The 21133-nt window shown below is 39.4% G+C and overlaps 1 pseudogene; it reads left to right on the top strand.

Moving 5' to 3' along the window:
* Positions 1-11875: 11875 nt before the first annotated feature.
* On the top strand, positions 11876-12828 carry LOC142446847 (olfactory receptor 51G2-like; annotated as a pseudogene).
* The last annotated feature ends 8305 nt before the right edge of the window (positions 12829-21133 follow it).

Genomic DNA, 21133 nt, shown 5'->3' with positions numbered 1-21133 from the left:
TATTTTATGCCTCACACATTTCATTACAATTTCATTCTCATTCTATGGAAGTTATCACACATACATAGTCAATAGCTATTCAACTTTTATTTCTAACTCTGCTATATATTTCAAAATAAAATACATTGTTTCTGGTTTCCTCATGAAAACATGGCATAATAAGACTTTCTGCTAAAGATTTGTTTTCTCTACTTCCTATTATTTGTCCAAATCTTATTTGTCTATTTTGTAATTATAGATTAAATTATTTTTATTAATAAACTATCAACTCATTTATAAGGAGAATGATAAAAGATTGAGATTTTCAAGGATTTCACTTTATTTGGATGTACAATTAACATTCATGGAATTCCATTTAAAAAATTCATTTATATAATATGTATGATACAGCTGGACAATGAATGAGAAAGAATTGATGCAGTGTATCTGTGGTGTTGGTGAAGAATACTGACAATACCAAGGACTTCCAGAAGACCAAAAAAAATCTGTTTGAAGGAAGTTTACTGAGGATACTCTGTGGAAATGAGAAAGGTGATGCTTCTCTCATGCACTTTGGATATGTTGTAAGGAGAAGCCAGTCCCTGGAAAAGGACATCATTCTTGCTAAAGTAAGGGGTGAATTGAAAAAGAAGATGATCCTTTATGACATACTTTGACATACTGGCGACAATACTAAGCTCAATCTTCTCCATAAATGTGAGGATGGCATAGAACAGGGTGGCGTTTTCCTTTTGTCTTATACATGAGGACGCTGTGAGTGGGAGCCAACTCAGTAGGAATGACAAAATCCACAGCTCTTTTCTTAGTCCTCCTCTCTTTTCAGATACTGCTGGTTCTTACAGAATTACCTGATATTTGGGACCTAAACAGGTTGTTAAATGAGGAGTCATCACTCTAGAAGTTCCAAAGTTTCCTACCACATGGAGACTTTATCACCAACATAATGAGTCATATTATTTACCCAAAAAAAGGGGGAGACCCCTCCGATATGCTACTGGATTTTTATTGAATAATACCTAAGAACATTCAAATCATCAGGGGACTGATGGTGCAAAGGTTACACTCAGTTACTAACCAAAATTTGACAGTTTACTTCTACCTAGCCACTCTACCAGATAAATAACCTTAGTTTTATTTCCTAAACAATGGTAGCTATGAAAACTTAGAACACAGTTCTGCTAACTCCCATGGTGCTGCTCTGAGTTGACATGGACACGGTGGCACCCAACAGCAACCTTCTAGTACATTGTGATTTTATTTTTTTTTTTGGTATTCAAACTTTTTTTCCCTTCAATTTTCCAAATGCATGCTGGAATGTGAAGAATACGGGATACATTTCAGAACCTCAGACCTCACTTCAGTCTCTTATGTACTGTAAGTTCAAAGAAATCAGTCTTAGAAAATTTTGTTGCGTGTGTGTGTAGTTACTAGCTGAAAGATTGACAGTTTGAACGTACACATAGATTTCTAAGAATAGCCTGGTAATCTGCTCTTGAAAGGTCATAATCATGAGAGACCCATGACACTCGGTTCTACTCGGTCCCTGTGAGATGGAGTTGACTAAAGGGCAAAGAACGTTCTGTTTTGGTTATTACCTGAGAGGGTAGCCACCCTCCTTTAAATCATTTACAGACTTTCCTAAAGTAAAGACTCCATCCAGGGCTAATTGAAGAGCCACGATGTCTCAGTGCTTAAAGTACTTGGCTTCTAACCAAAAGTTCAGCCATCCAAACCACCAAACTCTACTTCGAAAAAAGACTTGGAAGTTTGCTTGCATAAAAATGCACATCTTTGAAACCGCTTTGGGGCACTTCTATGCACAGGCTCACTATGAGTTGGAATGGAGCAGAGAGCAGATGTTAAGCTGGGAACATGAGGTCACTAAACAGAATTGGGAAGAAATGCAAAAAGTCAACTGTTCTCAGAGTATGAGTTGATGGAAGCACATTGCTACCCTCACTCCTAGGTTGTGGCTGTTAGGCCCGTTTTGTCAGCTCCCCTGCAGAGTGACCCCGTGTACAACAGAAGGAAACATTGCCCAGTACTGCTCCATCTGCGTAATTTTTGCTACGTTTGACCCAATGATTGTAGACACTGTCTCCATCCATATTGTTGAGGGTCTTCCTCATTTTAATCTTTACTTCTATTTCATTATTTTCAAATCCATTAATGAGAATGCAGAAGATCTAATGTTTAAGCCCCAAACCAAGGGCACAGGACAAAAGAGCATAATTCTTACTGAAATCACCTTTTTTTTTTCCCGACAGATCCAAGTAATTGTTCTTGTCAGACATTTTCTTGCATTATGCTGAATTTAAGAGAATAATTTACTTCAGTTTACTTTTTGCATCAAAACCTTACATTCCTTTTCTAAATAAACACAGTCTGACAACACTAGTTTCCAGTAAGCAGGACAGTTGATATAGACATTGTGATTGTTATTATAATTTTTAAAAATATGTATTAGTTTCTCAGAAGTCTGAACATAACAGGGAGACTTTGGGGAGAGCTTGTTGAGGAAGAGCTGAGTAATCACAGCTCAAGTAGATGAAGCTCAGAGAGTAACAGGTGACTGAGGCCCTGGGGTGTACTTTTCAAAGCCAGCCCCCTTATGGATAACCCAGAAATCAATGCTTATCTTGCTGATGTTAAATTACATTAATGCTTATTTTGTTTTTCTGTCAGTATGTTTACACTGCTTTGTGTGAACATCTAAATAGGCCTTTATAAACCCTGATTACTTATTCGTTTTATAAATAAATGTCAATGACTTCTTCTTTGTTATATTCAGACACTGTCAGCTATGAGGTATTTTGAAAGGAAACTGTTCCCATTATACCATGGGGATGCAATGGAAAGCAGGGATGGGGACAAGCTCAGGGTTGCAGGGCATCCAGTCTGTGGGCTAGAGATGTCAGACATCCTGATAGAGAGCCTGTCGGGTGCCCTTGAACCCTCCACCATCCTCTCTAGGCATGTACCTTGAAGATCACTTCGCTGGAGGGCACCTCACATCACCTGGGATCAAATTGTTAAGGGAGGGAAAGGGGATGTTGTCTACTAAGTGGCTGTTATGCCAAGCTCTAATGAGGTGCCTCTGGACAGGTAGACATCCACGGGGATGAGGGATACTGATGGGAAAGTCAAATTAGGAGACGGGAAAGGGAACAAGTAATTTTGGGGGAAGGCAAATTCACGGCTGTTGGTAGGGAAATGGAAGGACTGAGCACTAGGTGAGGGAAGAATGGCTGAAAATGCTTTGGGGAACCCTAAAAAGGGGAGGAGTGTCCTTGGTGGTATGCTGTGAATGGGACACATTGACCTGGGCTTCTGCCTACATCCTGGGGATCCAGGCCAGGTGCCGTGGCATGCTGGGACATTGAATCCTGGATCTTCATGGTGTATGGCATGCTTCAGAGGCTGCATCAGTGAGAGTCAATGTAGAAACTCCACTGGGTGAACTGGACTCTTCCACAGACATACGTGTAAGCTGAGAGTGAAGAATAAAAATTCCTATAATTTGAGGAAGCAGAAGACAGCAGTATCAAAACCATTTAGCTGTTGTTAGGTAGATAATCGTGGTCTTGCTACATCAATGGCCTCTATGCTGTATTAAGATATATATTATTCCAGAAAACTTGTGACTATATTCTCAATGAATATTATTGTAAATTTTCCCTGACAACCAATTCCCATTGTTTGTGTAAACAGCATCCAGCCATGGAATATTTACAAATATACATTTGAATAATTCAGTTACTGCAATATAAAATTAACCTACATAGGCTCAATATCCCTCTCTTAACAGGGTTTTGAACATTCGTACCAGGGGCCAATCAATGGCAATATTAAGGAAAGATCTTTATGCTGCAGGGAGAGGATCAAAAGGACTCTCCACCATAGCAACGTTTTGAAAGGGAGCCCAAGGCAGATGAATGAACGTCGATCCAGGGATGGGATTGGGGCTTCCACTAGCTTCTAGCTTCAGTTTTAGAACAATTAGTTCTTACGTCATGGCCCACTCGATACTCGTTCTCAGGATGGAAACACAGAAGGTACCAGCACTAGAGCAAAGTGTGGTGAAGAAATTAGATGGTGCCTGGCTATCAGATAAAATAGCATCTGGGGTCTTGAGGGCTTGTTTCCAAACAAGCAATCATCTAAGTGAGATGTAAACTAAGTGTGTTAGTTGGGTACACAAGAGAAACAAATCCATGGACACACATATGTGGATAAGAACAAGATTTACATGCAAGAGGAATTGAACATTGAGAAAACATCCCAACCCAGGCCAGCCCAAGGCTATAAGTCTGATATTAAACAATATGTCCGATAGCAATCTATAAAGTCCTCTTCAGGTTCATGAAACACATGCAATGAAGCCAGATGCAGGCTGATCACAAGCCAGTGGGTAGAAAATCTTTGAGTCCAGTGGCATTGAAAGCATCTCAGCACTGGCAGAGGTCTCGCTGTGGCTTCTCTGACTTCCAAGGGCTGGTTGCATTCATGTGGCTTGTTTCCTACAATGTCTCCCAGGGAGTAGCAGTGAGAGAATGGTGTCTTCCACCTCCCAGGAGGTAGTAAGAGATTCCCAGCATTCTCAGAAGGCCATGCCTACACAGAAGTCTCATTGGCTATCTCCAGATTGATAGCCTATACTTCACCCCTACACTCTTAATCCTTAAATTGACACCAGATTAGGTGACCACTACACTAAATCCACATGGAAAAAGAATACCAACACTGGTCACCAAAGGATTGTAAAACATACAATCTGAAGTCAAAGTAGGGACTAGTCAGAGCCTAGCGTGCGCGTAAATGGTTTGCTGAAGGCTCTGGGTGACTGTGGGATCCCAAGACAACCTCATGGAATCTACTTAGGAAATTAACCTCCGGTGAGTTCCCTGTATCCATAATGGAGCAATGGGATGGTTACCAGAGTGCATGGAGAGATGTCTACAGAGGATCAAAATGATAATCCCACTTGAATGGTTAAAACTTTGCCAGTGGGTCCCCCTCGGATGAATGTTAGGACTGATATAGCTTTCAAACGTGTTCTGCATTTTTTGTTTGTCCTTATACCGGTTTATCTCGAAGGTGTTTTTCCATTGGCGTGATCCTTGAACTTTTGTTATATGATTTTCTGTATTTCATTATATGAAGTTGATGAAGGATTGATGATCCTATAGAGACAGCAAGTAGAATAGGGGTTCTTGGGGTTACAGTGGTGGGATGAGTTTTCTTCTCCTATGAAGATTCACAGTGTCTAATTCTGGACCCAATCTAAGAAAAATTATTTCTAATGACTGACATAGCCATGCTCATCCTCATGAAGAGATCACTGAAGATGTGGATGCAAAGTGTAGTGAAGAAAACCAGATGGTGAACGACTATCAGAAAGAATAGTGTCTGGAGTCAAAAAAAACTGGTCTTAAAACAAGCAGTTATCTAAGTGAGGCACTGATTAGGTACACATAGAAAAAACACAATAGCCTGGGTGACCCAAGAATTGTAAATAATAATATCCAAATCTGAAGGACGGACTGGTATCAGAGTTTAAATTGAGAAGACCTAGATTGCAGAAAGCTCTGGCTGACAGTGAAAGATGAAAATCCCTCTGCAAGGTCCTCACATGAATTAGCCCTCTGGTGAATCCCCTCTGACAGCCGTCCAAGGACAGGTGTAGCACTGCTATCAGTAGGAGAGCGAGAAGTCGACTATGGCGGCTCTAGTTAGATTACAATGTGAGGCTTTGTCATTTGATCTCACCTTTGACCCATTCTCAAGTTATTCCAAATTTTAATATTTTCTATTTTATTTGATTGAGGTTTATCTCTATTTTGTTCAGTCACTAGTGTTGGATTTTTGGTTTGTTCGCCTCCTGTCTATGTTTTGTATGATTTGTATGTATTCTATGATTGATTATTAAATCCAGGAGAGGTAGACTTTTAGAGAACGTAACTGGATTGATCGTTGCTTAGGAGCATGGTAGGGAAGAATGGGGAAAATGGCGAGTTAAAATGAGTACATGAAGGAAATGTTCTGAAATTAATTGTGGTGATGATTGTGTAAATCTTCTTAATATTTTTATACATTAGATTGGATGATTCCTTCAAGCCCTTAGAACCAAGATGCTATATCATTTGATAGCCGGGCACCATCAGTTTTCTTCACCATATTTGCTTATTCACCCGCTTGGTCTTCAGATGTTGTGTCAGGAAGGTGAGAATAATACAATGACAATTTAATAGAAGTAAGTATTCTCCCATTGAAGGAGTACTTGAGTGGAAGCCAATGTCCTTCTGCTACCTTAATACTAAATCTATAAATATATGTACATAGATCTATTTCCCCATCCACTTACATAAATATATTTGCGTATGTGCACGTCTTTTTCTAGACCTATATAATTGCCCATTGCCTCCCAGCTCTTTCCTCTATTTCCTTTGACTTTCCTCCTGTCCCACTATCATGCTCAGTCCTCACAAAGGTTTCAGCAATTCCCCTTTGTTACATTACCATTGATCGTGTCCTAAAAGTCCTCCCACACCCTCCTCACCACCAATTTGGATCACTTGTTTTCCCCTTGTTCTTGGGTTTATTAACCCTACTATCTTTTCCCCCACCTCCTCCTCTCCCTTGATCCCCCCGTAACTGTCAGCCCTGTTGTTTTCTCCTTCATATTTTTCATCCAGCCTATCTTATTTAGACAGACCTGTGGAGATAATAACATGCACAAAAACAAGACAGAGCAAAACCAAGCAACAATATACAACAAAACAATAACAAACCAATGACAAAAACATTACAAAACACAACAAGAAGGACGTACTTGTAGTTAGTTCAAGGATTGTTTGTTGGCCTTTAGGAGTGTTTTCCAGTCCAGTCTGTTGGGGCACCATGCCCTGACCCCAAAGTCCACCTTCAGCATTCCCTGGGGACATCACTACTCCATTCCCTTGCTATTCTATTTCACCCCCTTAGTGTTTTGCCATGGTGTGGTGGGATCAGATCAGGGGCAATTCCCACAATGTGTCTCCGGTGTTATCCCTTATAGGGCTATGGGTCAGTGAGGGGCATAATGGCTCATAGTGGGGCTGGCCATGTGGCCCTCTCTGTGGACTGGCTGTTCTAATCAGCAACATCGTCCTCATGGCTTGGTGGGCCACGATGTGCTTCACTCTCTCCTCGTCCCCCTTCCTCTGCACCCATGTGCTTTGATCAGATATGTCCCTCTCCCAGAGCTGTAGATTCAATGCCATTCTTTGAAATCATTTCTTCTGGGAGTAGGGGCAGTTGACCATATAGTTTGGATTGGGGCCGGCCCCTCAGACTTCTCCACTGGTTCCCTACTCCATGCCCCATGTTGCATTCACATCTTGGAGCACTGGGTTGAAGTCTGGTCCCTCTTTCCCTGTGGAGATATAATCAATATTCTCCCGTTGGGTGGGTGAGTGCCCTGTGCCCTGCTACCCATTTCTTTGTCATTATTATATTTTTCCCCTTTCCAAATCTCATTTTAATTTGTCCACCATGTGTATGCCTGTATTTGGTCTGGTCCCTGCCATATGACCTTGTCCTCACCCCAGTAATGTTTGTATACAGTAGCTTTTTCCCTATGCCCCCTTTGCATTTTTTTTAAGCTTACCTAAACTGACTCATGTTGTACTTGTCCTTTTGTGCTTGGCTTACTTCGCTTAACATGATTTTCTCCAGTTCTTCCCATGCAGTGATATGCTTCATACGTTCATCTAGCCCAGAAGCAACAAAGCCCACATGGAAGAAGCACAGCAGGCTGTGTGATCACAAGGTGCCGAAGAGATCAGTTATCTGGCATCAAATAAAAAAAATCATATCATTGTGTGCTCACCTACATGATATGATCACTGAAGACAATGGGTGCATAAGCAAATGTGGCAAAGAATGCTGATGGTTCCCGGCTATCAAAAGATATAGCTCCTGGAGCTTTAAAGGCTTGAAGGTAAACACATCGCCATCTAGCTCAGAAGCAACAAAGCCCACATGGAAGGAAGCACACCAGCCAGTGTGATCATGAGGTGTTGAAGGGATCAGGTATTAAGCATCATCAGAACAAAAAAATCTTACCATAGTATATGAGGTGGGGAGTGCGGATTAGAGACCCAAAGCCTATTTATAGACTACTGGACATCCCCTTAGAGAAGGGATTCAGGGAGGAGATGAGCCAGTCAGGGTGCAATGTAGCAACGATGAAAAATACAACTTTCCTCTAATTCTTAAATGCATCCTCCCTTGCCTCCCCTTACTGTCATGATCCCAATTCTACCTTGAAAGTCTGTCTAGCCCAGAGGAGGGACACTGGTACATATAGGAACTGAACACACAAGGAATCCAGGGCGAATGATCCCTTCAGGACCAGTGGTGTGTGTGGTGATACTGGGATGGTAGAAGGAGGGTGGGTTGGAAAGGGGAAACCAATTACAAGGATCAACATATGACCTCCTCCCTGTGGGACAGAAAACAGAAAAGTAGGTGAAGGGAGACATTGGACAGGGCAAGATATGACAAAATAATAATTTCTAAATTATCAAGGGTTCATGGGTGAGGCGGGAGCGGGGAGGGAGGGGGAAAAGGAGCACCTGATGCTGCCAGGGGCTTGGGTGGAGTGCAAATGTTTTGGGAATGATGAGGGCAATGACTGTAAAAATGTGCTTTACACAATTGATGTATGTATGGATCAGGATAAGACTTGTACTAGCCCCTAATAAAACATTTTAATTGTATGATATATGATATCTATGCAATAAAACTAGTTTAAAAAGTAAATGTGAAAGTGAAGTTAATTTATGAGTATATGTATTTTAAATGTGATTATATTTTTTGCGTGTGTGACACTTGTTTTTTTCTAATTACACTTACAGATGAAAGCTAATATTGAATCATTAAAGAATGGACTGGACCAAAAGTCAACAAAACTATGTTCTCTGGGCCAAAGCTATCCCACTGCCTGTTTTATTAATTGTTTATTTGGTCATGGCCATACTCATTCAACAAAGTCTGAAATATTGACTATTTGAGTCTTAATGGATACAATTTGCTAGCCCCTGTACTGCATTCCCTTTGTAGAAGCAAGAAGATTCTTGGGATGGAACAAATGTGAGTAGGGTTGGAAGAGCAAGGCATCTGTTTAATGTGTAGAAAATGTATTACTTTTATTCTCATATAATGTGAACAAATTGGTTGAATCAAGTGCATGGAAATTTTGTTTCTCCTGTCTTTTTATATGTGTATTTGAACTTCTGAACCCGAGCAGTGACTAAGAAGATGGTCAAATGGCAATAGTCACCTGGTTTGTGTACAGCTGATCATTGGTTTACGGTGTTCTATGTTTGGTTTTGTTTTCCTTTTTAACCAAGTGATTGTTTACATTTTTATTTTTTCACAAAAGTAAAAAATAAAGGTTGGCAGTGTCAGAAACTCACAGGGGCAGTTCTACCCTGTCCTATATGAGGGTAAATCATAAAGTATCATAGAAGCCTTTAGTAAACCACAAACTCAAACTTTAAAGTTATCATTTCTCAACATATCCTCCATTTAGGTCTATGCACTTCTGAAGGTAGTATTTCCATTGCTTTAGCTCTTCCCAGAATTATTGTACAATTTTCACTTTATAGCACGCCAGAATGATGGTTTAGGCATTATCAAGGCACTCAAATTTGATTTCTTCTGCATAACCTTTGAATTTGGGGAAGAAAAAGATGTCTTAAAGGGGCAATAGCATTACTATAGGTGGTTGGGGTCTGGAACAGCAATGAAATTCTCATAGCATTGCCCTTACTAACTGTAGATAGTCAACCAGTGCATTATAGTGATAACAGAACAATTCTTCAGTATAAATTTTCAGAACTTCTTCTCACCATGTAGCTCTTAATTCTCTTAAAACTACTTCATAATAAGCTTCTGTGGGAAAAAATGAATTAAAAAGAAAAAAAGCTCTGTGATCATCCTTTGTCCTTCAAGAAATTTGCTAGCATCATTCTTTTGAGGTCCCCCAAGGCAGTTATCATATTTCTCTGTTGACCACATTGTCTGTAATGTAACTGGTCCAGAGGATCTCCTTGGTAGTCAGTTCTTTCAGTGGACATTTTTGAAGGCACCCCAATGAGCCTGTCAAGTACATCTCTGAGAGAGTTTGTCTGCAGTCATCCACTGATAGCCAAGAAATACTTCGAATTTTTATATGTGGAGCAAATCCTGGCAAGTAAAAATTGGAGCCCTAGTATCAATACTTTTGCCCATCCTTGTATTTTATATAACACAAAAACCAAGTTTTTAAAAAGAGAAAGTGTATGTCACATATACACTAAATTTTCTAAAATTAAATGAGAGTGAATAATTTTGTGAAATCATTTGTTTACTGTTTTACATTTGAACATGCACATATGGATGTATATATATACATAAATGTGGATGCATCTACATATATACACGCATACCTGGGTATGTCAATCACAGTGAGAATCTTTGTCCCTGTCTTGGCTAGTATCCAGCTAAATGTTTTGAGAATAAAAATCCTAATTTCCCCTTGAGGGATCTTGCCCCACTCCACTCAGCTGAGCTCATCTAAGCAGAGGGAGCATCTATACCTATAAGCCATTTGGGAGGAGACAGCAATAAAGGTGACTGAGGTGCTTCTTCTCAGCATCCTTTGGGAGGACTCTGGGCTCAGCTGCATGCCCAATGTATACTGACTGATGTGGGCTTGCGCTACCTTGGTAAGTTGACTGTGCGCATCTCTTTTCAGTACTGTTTTCCTCACTTTGGTACCCTGAAGTTAGTCATGGTGGGCATATTTAAACCACAGAAACTGACACTTTGACATAGCAGGGTATTTCTATTTAGAGAATCAATTGTTAAACATTTAATAACATAACTTTGGTTATACCTTACCGAAAGATATGGCCTAAAAATGGGAAGAAGATTTCTTCCTTAGCCATCATCTCTATTCCACAGCCTGATCACTGTCTTCTCACTTTAGCATCCAAATCTCTGCTGTGGATGAGTGAAAGGATAATGTCAATGAATTTATTCCAAGAAAAAGCTCTCTAGCCCCATTTCCCACCTTCACCATCACTTTGGCTTTGTGAAATCCTAATGGATTTGGTGTTATTCTCAGCCCTTCAGGTAATAGGAACATACTTCGATCCCCTTACAAAAGTGATAGACACTGTTTTTATCTTCCGTCGTAGCAAGTAGAGAAGGACTAACTGATAAAAGGAGCCTTAAGCATCTCACAAATTACTTTCATGGTTTAAACTATTGCCTTCATTTTAGTCTCATCATATATTGAACACTTACTATGCTAAAAATATAATGATAATCCATTTACATATACTTATATTTTCTTATTTCACAGTTAATGTAGTTATACAAAACCCTAATATCTCAGATAATTTAAGGGGCCCCTCCAAGATCACAAATCCATGGTAAGAATTGATGTTTATTTCTAACTGCTGTAGTTCCATTGCTTTGCTACTGATTTTCTTCTTATAAAAACTATACAGGTAACCAAATCCCGTCATCCTCATAAAACCATGACATCTGTGCTTTTATCAGTGCTTTCACTATCAAAAAGGGTTACGTTTTAAATCTCTATCAATTCCGTCTGAATTTGGCATGTAGCTTCACCAGCAATACTCTTCTATGTGTCTCATTTATCTAGCTTCATCTTCATGAACTTGTTTTACATCGACCCTTACCCCAGAAATGTTTTCTTTCCCTTTACTAAAGAATATGTCTTAAATATAACTGCCAGGAACTCAGAAATTGATAATAGAAACTGATATTTTTGTCCCTCCTTTCCTATATGCTTCCCAGTGTCTTCTGATGAAGTGCCATGAGACCTTTTAACAGTTCTATGGAGTTTACACCTGCAACGTTCACTCTTGTTGGCATTCCAGGCATGGAGGCAGAACATATCTGGATCGCTATCCCCTTCTGCCTAATGTACAGTATCATCTTCCGGGAAATGGCATGATTCTTCACATCATCCGAACTGACGCTGCTTTGCACCAACCCATGTACTTCTTTCTTGCCATGCTGGCTTTTGTTGAGTTAGGTGTCTCCATCTCCACCTTGCCCACAGTGTTAGGCATCTTCCTTTTGGGCATTACTAAGGTTAGTTTTGATGGTTGTCTGCTCCAGATGTTTTCCATGCACTCATTCACCCTCATGGAGTCAGGTGTGCTTCTGGCCATGTCTGTCGATCGCTTTGTGGCCATTTACAGCCCTCTACGCTACACAACCATCTTGACAATCCCCCGCATCACGGGGATGGGTGTCGCTATTGCCCTGAGAAGTGTGATGCTCATGCTCCCGCTGCCCATTCTCTTGAAGCGTCTGCCTTTCTGTGGCCACAACGTCCTCACGCACTCGTATTGCCTCCACTCAGATTTGATTAAATTGCCTTGTGGAGACACTCGCCTTAATAGCATCCTGGGTCTGTTTGTTATTACCTTCACCTCTGGGCCAGACTCACTACTCATTATGGTTTCATATGTGCTAATTCTTCACACAGTACTGAGAATAGCTTGTGGCACAGGGAGGTGGAGGGCACTCAGTACATGTGTGTCACACATTTGTGCGGTTCTAGTGTACTACGTGCCCCTGGTCAGCCTCTCCCTGCTACACCGCTTTGGACGACACTCACCCCCACTCCTGAAGACTGTTATGGCTAATGCCTATCTTTTTTTCCCACCTGTAATCAATCCCGTCGTCTATAGCATCAAAACCAAAGAAATCCGCAGTAGCATCGTTCGCGCACTATCCAGAAGGAGGAATAGGGTTTAGCTGAGACAGCTATCCTAAGAAACAGTAACTTGGATCAGACTGAATATCCGGATTTGCATTTCATGGAAAAGGTGTGTGTGTGTGGGGGGGGGGGGGGAGAGGTAACCTATACCACAATGCCATTTTTAGTAAGGAGTCTTGGTGGTGTACTGGCTGGGCATTGAGCTGCGGTCCAGGTGGTTGGCAGTTTGAAACTACCACCAGCGCTGCAGGAGGAAGACTGGGCTTGCTACAGCTAACAGTTACCTACTGTCTCAGAAACCACAGGGAGTCACTAAGAGTCAGCACTGGCTCCATGGACGTGAGTTTGGAAAAGCTTCAACAGATGGAAAAACAACAGAGCACCAGCTCCTCCTCCTCTCATCCATTAGAATGGAGAATGCCATTACTGTGAGGGGAATCCAGAAGAACATATGTCATTTGTCTCAAGTCTTTTTATATTTAGCTCTCATTTTCCTTCCGTGAAATGCAAAACAATCTCTGGGGTGGTTTTTCTCCCAACAACATGTGATTTAGTAAGTGAAAAGACTCCAGGCACAAATGAATAGGTATCATATTGTTTCATTTATATGAAATTATAGAGTAAATATGAACTAATCTGAGATAAAAATAGTCAGAACAGTGGTTATTTTTTGGGGTACAGAGGCAGGAGAATAGGAAGGAAAAGGAGCAAATTTATGGAAAGGTGAAAATGCTCTGTGTTATGTTAGGTGAATAAATTACATGATTATATTGATTTGTCGAGTTGGTTTATCTGTAATCTCTTCATCTCAATGTATGTGAATACTAGATAAGTGTTCTAAATGATAACAGCAATTCGTGGGAACGGGTTCTGTGTAAAAATACAGACTGTAGAAAACTGGCATGTCAATAGTTGTTGAAGCTAGACGGTGGACACAGGGACATTCATTACACTGCTCTGTCTGCTTTGTATATGTTAACCAGTATGTATAATAAAAATCAACAGAAAGTTCTAGAAATGGAGTTGATGTCTGCCTTGGTAGAATATGTACCATGCATAGAATTTATATAATTTGGTCAGAAAAATGTTCTGACCTTGACAAGAAACCAAGGAGCCCTTATGCAGTTGGCTGAACCACAAAGATGGTGGCTCAGACTCACCAGCCACTCCATGAGAAGCTGAAGCGATCTGCTCCCTTAGAGATTTAGTCAGAACCAACTTGATTAAAATGAGTTTGGACTTGGGGGTGTTAGGAAATGTAATAGTTCCATGATATGAAAAAAAAAGTTGGTCTGAGCACCCACTAAAGGGTGCAGAACTGAAGTCTTGGAAAGAATTTGGAACTCTCCCCTCTCCTCCGTAAAATAAACAGCTCCCTGGGCAAAAAAAAGATCGTTGCGTGTCATCAAGTGAATTCTCACGCACACTGACCCTAAGTGATCTGAAAAACACCAGTGTCCTAATCGGATCATGAGGTTGATTCAAGACTAGACATGTGCTTTTAATGTGCAATCATTCTCTAACTACTAATAATGTTTAGTCTTTCACCCTGTGCTACATCTCACTGTGTGTCCTTTTTTATTTAAGTGAAATAACTCTTCAAACCCTTGGCATACTTTCACAAAATATTGTATTTTATCCAGAGTTGCTAATATATTTGTACTAGGAGGCTTTTAAAAGTTTATGGAAAAATGAAATTAAGCAGTAATGACATTTTTCTAAAAGCATTTTGAACTTTATATATCTGGATATAAGCAATTTACATATTAATTTCACATGCATTTTCTCCAAGTCTATGACTTTAATTATATTTCTTGAATAAAATATTGGGAAAAAGAGATGTGTTTAATTTTGATGAAATTCAATTTATCAATTTATGTATTTTGTATATTTCTAAGCTATCTTCACATAATGAAAGGTCATAAGTAGTTCTAACATTTAGAAATTAAAAATATGAGTTCTCATAATAATGTTTTAATCCATTGAAAATAAATTTTGGGGTATGATTCCAAGATTATTATTTTTAAAATATGAATACTAGCCATTCTTCAAATTTATAAAAAATTGGTCTTCTTTTTCAATTAAATTGCCTTGAAAATTGTTTAGAATAATTTTTATGTTATATGTGGCCATTTATTTCTTGACTAATTACATATAATTTGTTAATGATTATGAAAACATTAGTTTCTTCATAATTGTAACTTAAAATAGTCTTAGAACAAGATAGTATAAGGTATCCTAGTTTTTTCTTAGTTTTTGAAATTATTTTGGTTTTCTATGAAATTTTGTATTTTCTTTTTTAAATTTTAATCATTTTATTAGGGGCTCATACAATTCTTATCACAATACATAAATACATCAATTCTGTAAAGCACATTTGTTCATTCATTGCCCTCATAATTCTCAAAACAATTGCTGTCCACTTAAGCCCCTGGCATCAGGTACTCCTTTTTTCCCCTCTCTCCCCGCTCCTCCCTCCCTTATAATTTATAAATTATTATTTTGCTATATCTTGCCCTGTACAACGTCTCCCTTCACCCACTTTTCTATTGTCCGTTCCCCAGGGAGGAGGTCACATGTAGATCCTTGTAATCAGTTTCCTCTTTCCAACCCACTCTCGCTCTACCCTCCCAGTATCACCATTCACACCATTGGTCCTGGAGGGTTCATCCGCCCTGGATTCCCTGTGTTTCCAGTTCCAATCTGTACCAGTGTACATCCTCTCGTCTAGGCAGACTTTCAAGGTAGAATTCGGATCATGATAGTGGGGGTGGGTGGGGAGGAAGAATTTGGGAACTAGAAGAAAGTTGTATTTTTCATTTTGCTACATTGCACCTTGTCTGGCTCATCTCATCCCCTAGACCCCTCTGCAAGGGGATCACCAGTGGCCACCAAATTGGCTTTGAGTCTCCACTAGGCTCTCCCCACCTCATTCACTATGGTAAGATTTTTTTATTCTGATGATGCCTTATACCTGATCCCTTGGACACCTCGTGATTTCACAGGCTGGTGTTCTTTTTCCATGTGGACTTTGATGCTTCTGAGCTAACTGGCCGCTTGTTTACCCTGAAACTTTTATGACCTCAGATGCTATATCTTTTGATAGCTGGGCACCATCAGGTTTCTTCCACATTTGCATATTCACCTGCTTTGTCTTCAGCGGTTGTGTCAGGAAGGTGAGAGTCATAGAATGCCAATTTAATAAAAGAAAGTATCCTTGCATTGAGAGAGTACTTGAGTGGAGGCCCAATGTCGTTCCGCTACCTTAATACTAAACCTATAAGTATAGACATATAGATCTATTTCCCCATCCTCATATATAAATATATTTGCTTATGTACATGTCTTTTTCTAGACCTATATAAATGCCCTTTGCCTCACACCCCTTTCCTCTATTTCCCTTGACTTTCCTCCTGTCCCACTATCATTCTCAGTCCCCATCAAGGTTTTAGCAATTCCTCTTGGTTACATTACCCTTGATCATGTCCTAACAGGCCTCCCACACCCACCTCACCACCAATTTGGTTCACTTGTTGTTCCCTTGTTCCTGGGTTTGGTAACACCACTTCTTTTCCCCTCACCTCCCCTATCCCATGTCCCCCCTGAACTGTTGGTCCTGTTGTTTCCTCCTCCAGATTCTTCTACCAGCATATCTTATTTAGACAGACCTGTGGAGATAATAACATGCACAAAAACAAGACAGAGCAAAACCAAGCAACAATATACAACAAAACAATAACAAACCAATGACAAAAAAAGACAACATTACAAAACACAACAAGAAAGAAGAACTTGTAGTAAGTTCAATTGTTTGTTGGCCTTTAGGAGGGTTTTCCAGTCTAGTCTGTTGGGGATCCATCCCCTGACCCCAAAGTCCACCTTCAGCATTCCCTGGGGAACTTGCTGCTCCATTCCCTTGCTGTTCCACTGCACTCCCCGAGTGTTTTGCCCTGGTGTGGTGGGTCAGATTGGGTGCAATTCCCACACAGTGTCTTCGATGCTGTCCCCCACAGGGCCACGGGTCAGTGAGGGGCATCATGTCTCCTACTGGGGCTGGCCATATGGTTCTCTCTGTGGACAGGCCGCTCTAATTGAGGTCATCGTTGTCAAGGCCTGGTGGGCCAGGATGTGCGCCACTGTCTCCTCCTCCCACTTCATCTGCTCCCTTGTGCTCTGATCAGATATGTCCCTCTCCCGGAGCTGCAGATACAATACAGTTCTTTGAAATAAATTCTTCTGGGGGGAGGGGCAGGCATCCACTTAGTATTTGAGACTAGGGCCAGCCCCCAGAACTCTCCACTGGTTCCCTTCTCCACCCCGGAATGTTGCATTCACACATTGGGGCGCTGGGTTGAAGTCTGGTACCTCTTTCCATGTAGAGATATAAACAATACCCTCCCCTTGGGTGGGTTAGCGCCCCCTGTGACCCCGCTAATCATTTTTTCCTTATTTTCATCATTTTGTATTTTCATATACATTTTATAGGTATATGTGACACTTAAAATTTTTTTAACTGTATCTTAATTTTGTTGAATATATAACTAACTTAAAGAGTATTGGGTACCAGGAAATATTTAAAATTTCAAAATTAACCTAAAATTTTTCTCAATTTATTATGGAATTATTTGATGAAATCTTTATACAGTTCTATATATTTTTCTTATAGTTATTAAAGAAAATTTAGTAACAAACATCTTATTTTGATTTTTTTATTAAATAATTTTATTGCGGGCTCATACAACTCTTGTCACAATCCACACATACAACCATTGTGTCAAGCACTCCTGTATATTTGTTTCCCTCATCATTCTCAAGGCCCTGGTATCCATTCCTCTTTTTCCCTCCCTCCCCACTATGCCTCCCCCTACACCCATGAACCCTTGAAAATTATAAATTATTATTAATTTGTCATATTTTATACCATCCAATGCCCTCTTCACCCACTTCTCCACTATCCATTCCACAGGGAGGAGGTTATATGTATATCCTTGTAATCTGTTCACCCCTCCTCCCCCACCTCTCTCCACCCTTCTGGTATCACCATTTTCACCACTGGTACTGAGGGGTTCGTCTGTCCTGGATTCCCTGTGTTTCCAGTTCCTATCTGTACCAATATACATCCTCTAGTTTAGCCTGGTTTTTCTTTTGTTTCTTTTTTAAAAAAAAATAATTTTATTGGGGGCTCATACATCCATCCATTGTGTCAAGCAAATTTGTACATATGTTGCCATCATCATTCTCAAAACATTTGCTTTCTACTTGAGCCCTTGGTATCAGCTCTTCATTTTCACCCACTCCCCATCCCCCAGAGCCCTTGATAATTTATAAATTATTGTAAGGCAGAATTGGGGTCATGATAGTGGTGGGGTAGGGACAGCGAAGAGGGTGTAGGAGGTCTGGCAGGGCTGGATCAAGGACAATGTAGACAAGAGGAATTCCTGAAACCCAAATGAAGGCTGAACATGATAGTGGGACAAGACAAAAGTAAAAAGAAACAGAGGAAAGGACTAGGAGGCAAAGGTCATCTACAGAGATCTAAATACAAGCATATATATATGTAAATGTATTTATATATGACGAGGGGAAAATAGACCTATGAACATATATTTATAGGTTTATTATTGAGGAAACAGATGGACAGTGGACCCCTAAAAGTACTCCCTCAATGCAAGCACACTTTGTTCTAATAATTCAGCAGCCTGAGATGCTCAATGTCCCAACATGATTGCTTTAAAACAAAGTGGGTGCGTAAGCTAATGTGGTGAAGAAAGTTGACGGTACCCGGCTATCAAAAGTTATAGAGGTCCTAAAGGTTTGAAGATGAACAGGTGGTCATCTAGCTGAGAAACAATAAAGCCACCATGGAAGAAACACACCAGCTTGTGAGATCACAGGGTGTTGAAACATACAATTTTCCTATAGTTCTTACTTTGATTTTAAGTTGTTTTCTTACCCATGAAATGAAACCTTCCTAATGAGTTTTTGAGAGATTGAGGAAATCCCGACCTATCCTCTGAAAGCACTGCTATTCCAGCTGATCCTGACAGAAGCTGGTATGCAACATTGTAAATTGGTCTTTTCCAGTTAGAAAAGACTACTGTATCAAATAATCATCATGTAATAGCTTAATCTTTCATTAAATGTTGACAGTTCTCATGGTATCTTTGTTGGAAGGAGATATTCTCAGGATCTTTCTATCTCGGTAACGATTAAATTTTAGGTCACCAAGAATATCTTTTTGATTCACACTCAGTAGCCATTGGTTAGGCTAAAATTCTAGAATAATATTTTAAAATTTTGGTGACGTCTCCAATCCACTGAGATGCTTCCTTTTTTTATTCACACATAAGCATTTTCATATTGTTTATTGGATTCAGAAATAATAGTCTTTAGTAATAATACTAGACAAAGTAATACAATTATTAATTTGAGATAATAAAAATTTTATTTATAACAATTGTAAGTTGACTTTGAGCCACTTGTTTCAGGAAATAGAGGCTCCCTCTGCATATGGTGTTTATAGAATGACTGCTAGGGATACACCATTATTACTTTCCTTTCTTAACTTTCAGTTTAATTTGGTTCTGATATTTTTGACAATACACAATTATTTTCTGTGTTTTAATTTTGAAAATATTATTGCTTGGAGGTTTTTAACTTGAATGTCTTATTAATGACTAGTATATTGAAACAAGTCACTTTTTGTATATTGAGCTTGATTTAATATATGTCGTATGCGACTTTCTATATTCTCTTGTATTCTTTAGGATGTTCTATGTTGATGATCACATAATATTTGAATAAAAACAGTATACCTATTAGTGACTAGTATATAGAAACACAAATTACTTTTTGCATATTGAGCTTGATTTAATATATGTTGCATGCTACTGTCTGTATTTTCTTGTATTCTTTAGGATGTTCTATGTTGATGATCACATAATATTTGAATAAAAACGGTATACCTATTAGTTTCCAATGTGATAGCTATTTTATTGCTTTGTTGAATTTAACGGGACCTCCAATATAATGTTGAATAATATAACAGAAGACACTCTTCACTTGTTCTTCAATTGGCAAAAGCCTTCTCCCACAGCATCCTACATCTCTACAGAATTTGATATACCAGTGTTTACTGACTAAAGACACACGATGAACTTTGAACTAAAGCTATTTTTTTTCTAGTCATCTTTCAGCCAAATAGTACACTAATTTATAAATAAATCAATATTATTAATGACTGGGATAGCCCTTTAAACACTTAAGAACATGGGGAACATTTCCCTAAATCAAAGTTAAGAAGTCAAGGAAGAGAACAGAACTAGATTAGTGGAAACAGAAACAAATAGGATGGAAATATACAGATTTTTATTTGTAGATTATACTTAGTTTTATTGTTGTTATTAGGTGATGTTGAGTCAGCTATGCCTCACAGTAATCCCATGTACAACAGAAGAAACACTACCTCGTCCTGTAACCTCATCACAATTGCTGTTCGATGTAGATCTTTGTTGCAGCACTATGTCAATCATCTCATGATGGGTCTCCCTCTTTCACTGACCTTCAACTTTACCAAACATGGTCTCATTTTTCAGGGACTAGTCCTGTCTTATGTGCAAAGATAAAGTCTCACCATCCTTGCTTCCTAGTAACACTCTAGCTGCACTTCTTTCAAAACAGATTTGTTTGTTCTCCTGGAAGACCCTGGTACTTGCAAAATTCTTCACCAATGTCTTCAATCAAAGATATCAATTCTTCTTCGGTTCATGCTCACTGTTCAATTTTCACATGCATATGAGATTGGAAAACTATGACCTGCGGCAGGCATACCTGAGTCCTTAAAGAGACACCTTTGTTCTTAAATGCTTGTCAGAGATCTTTGGTAATGCATTTGTCCAATGCCACACGTCATTTAATTTCTTGTCGGCTTTAATGAATACTGACTCCAGAATTAAATACAACTCTGAAAACTTTGGTCTCTTCTCAGTTCATCATGATGATGTCTACTGATGCAACATGTCAAAATTGTATAAAATTTATATAAAATAGTTTAAATCCGATCTACTATGCTATGTGAGCTTCATGTAAAACATGATAAAATGAGGAATATTATTGTTTAAAGCACTGGGCATGATTGCATCACATATAAAATATATATCACATGTACATTTTGAAGGAAAGGAGAAGTCTGGATAGAAGGTAGGGAGACAGTGAACAGTAAGTTGGAGGGAAGAGTATTAAGAGATGCAGCAACCTATCCATAGCACAGTATGATAGAGACTTTGAAATATTCATTAGTACTGATCCCCCCAATAACATGGTCAACTTTATAAAAATAATCAA

The sequence above is a fragment of the Tenrec ecaudatus genome, chromosome 4 (assembly GCF_050624435.1).
Source record: "Tenrec ecaudatus isolate mTenEca1 chromosome 4, mTenEca1.hap1, whole genome shotgun sequence".
Lineage (NCBI taxonomy): Eukaryota > Metazoa > Chordata > Mammalia > Afrosoricida > Tenrecidae > Tenrec > Tenrec ecaudatus.
This window is presented reverse-complemented; position numbering and strand designations above follow the sequence as displayed.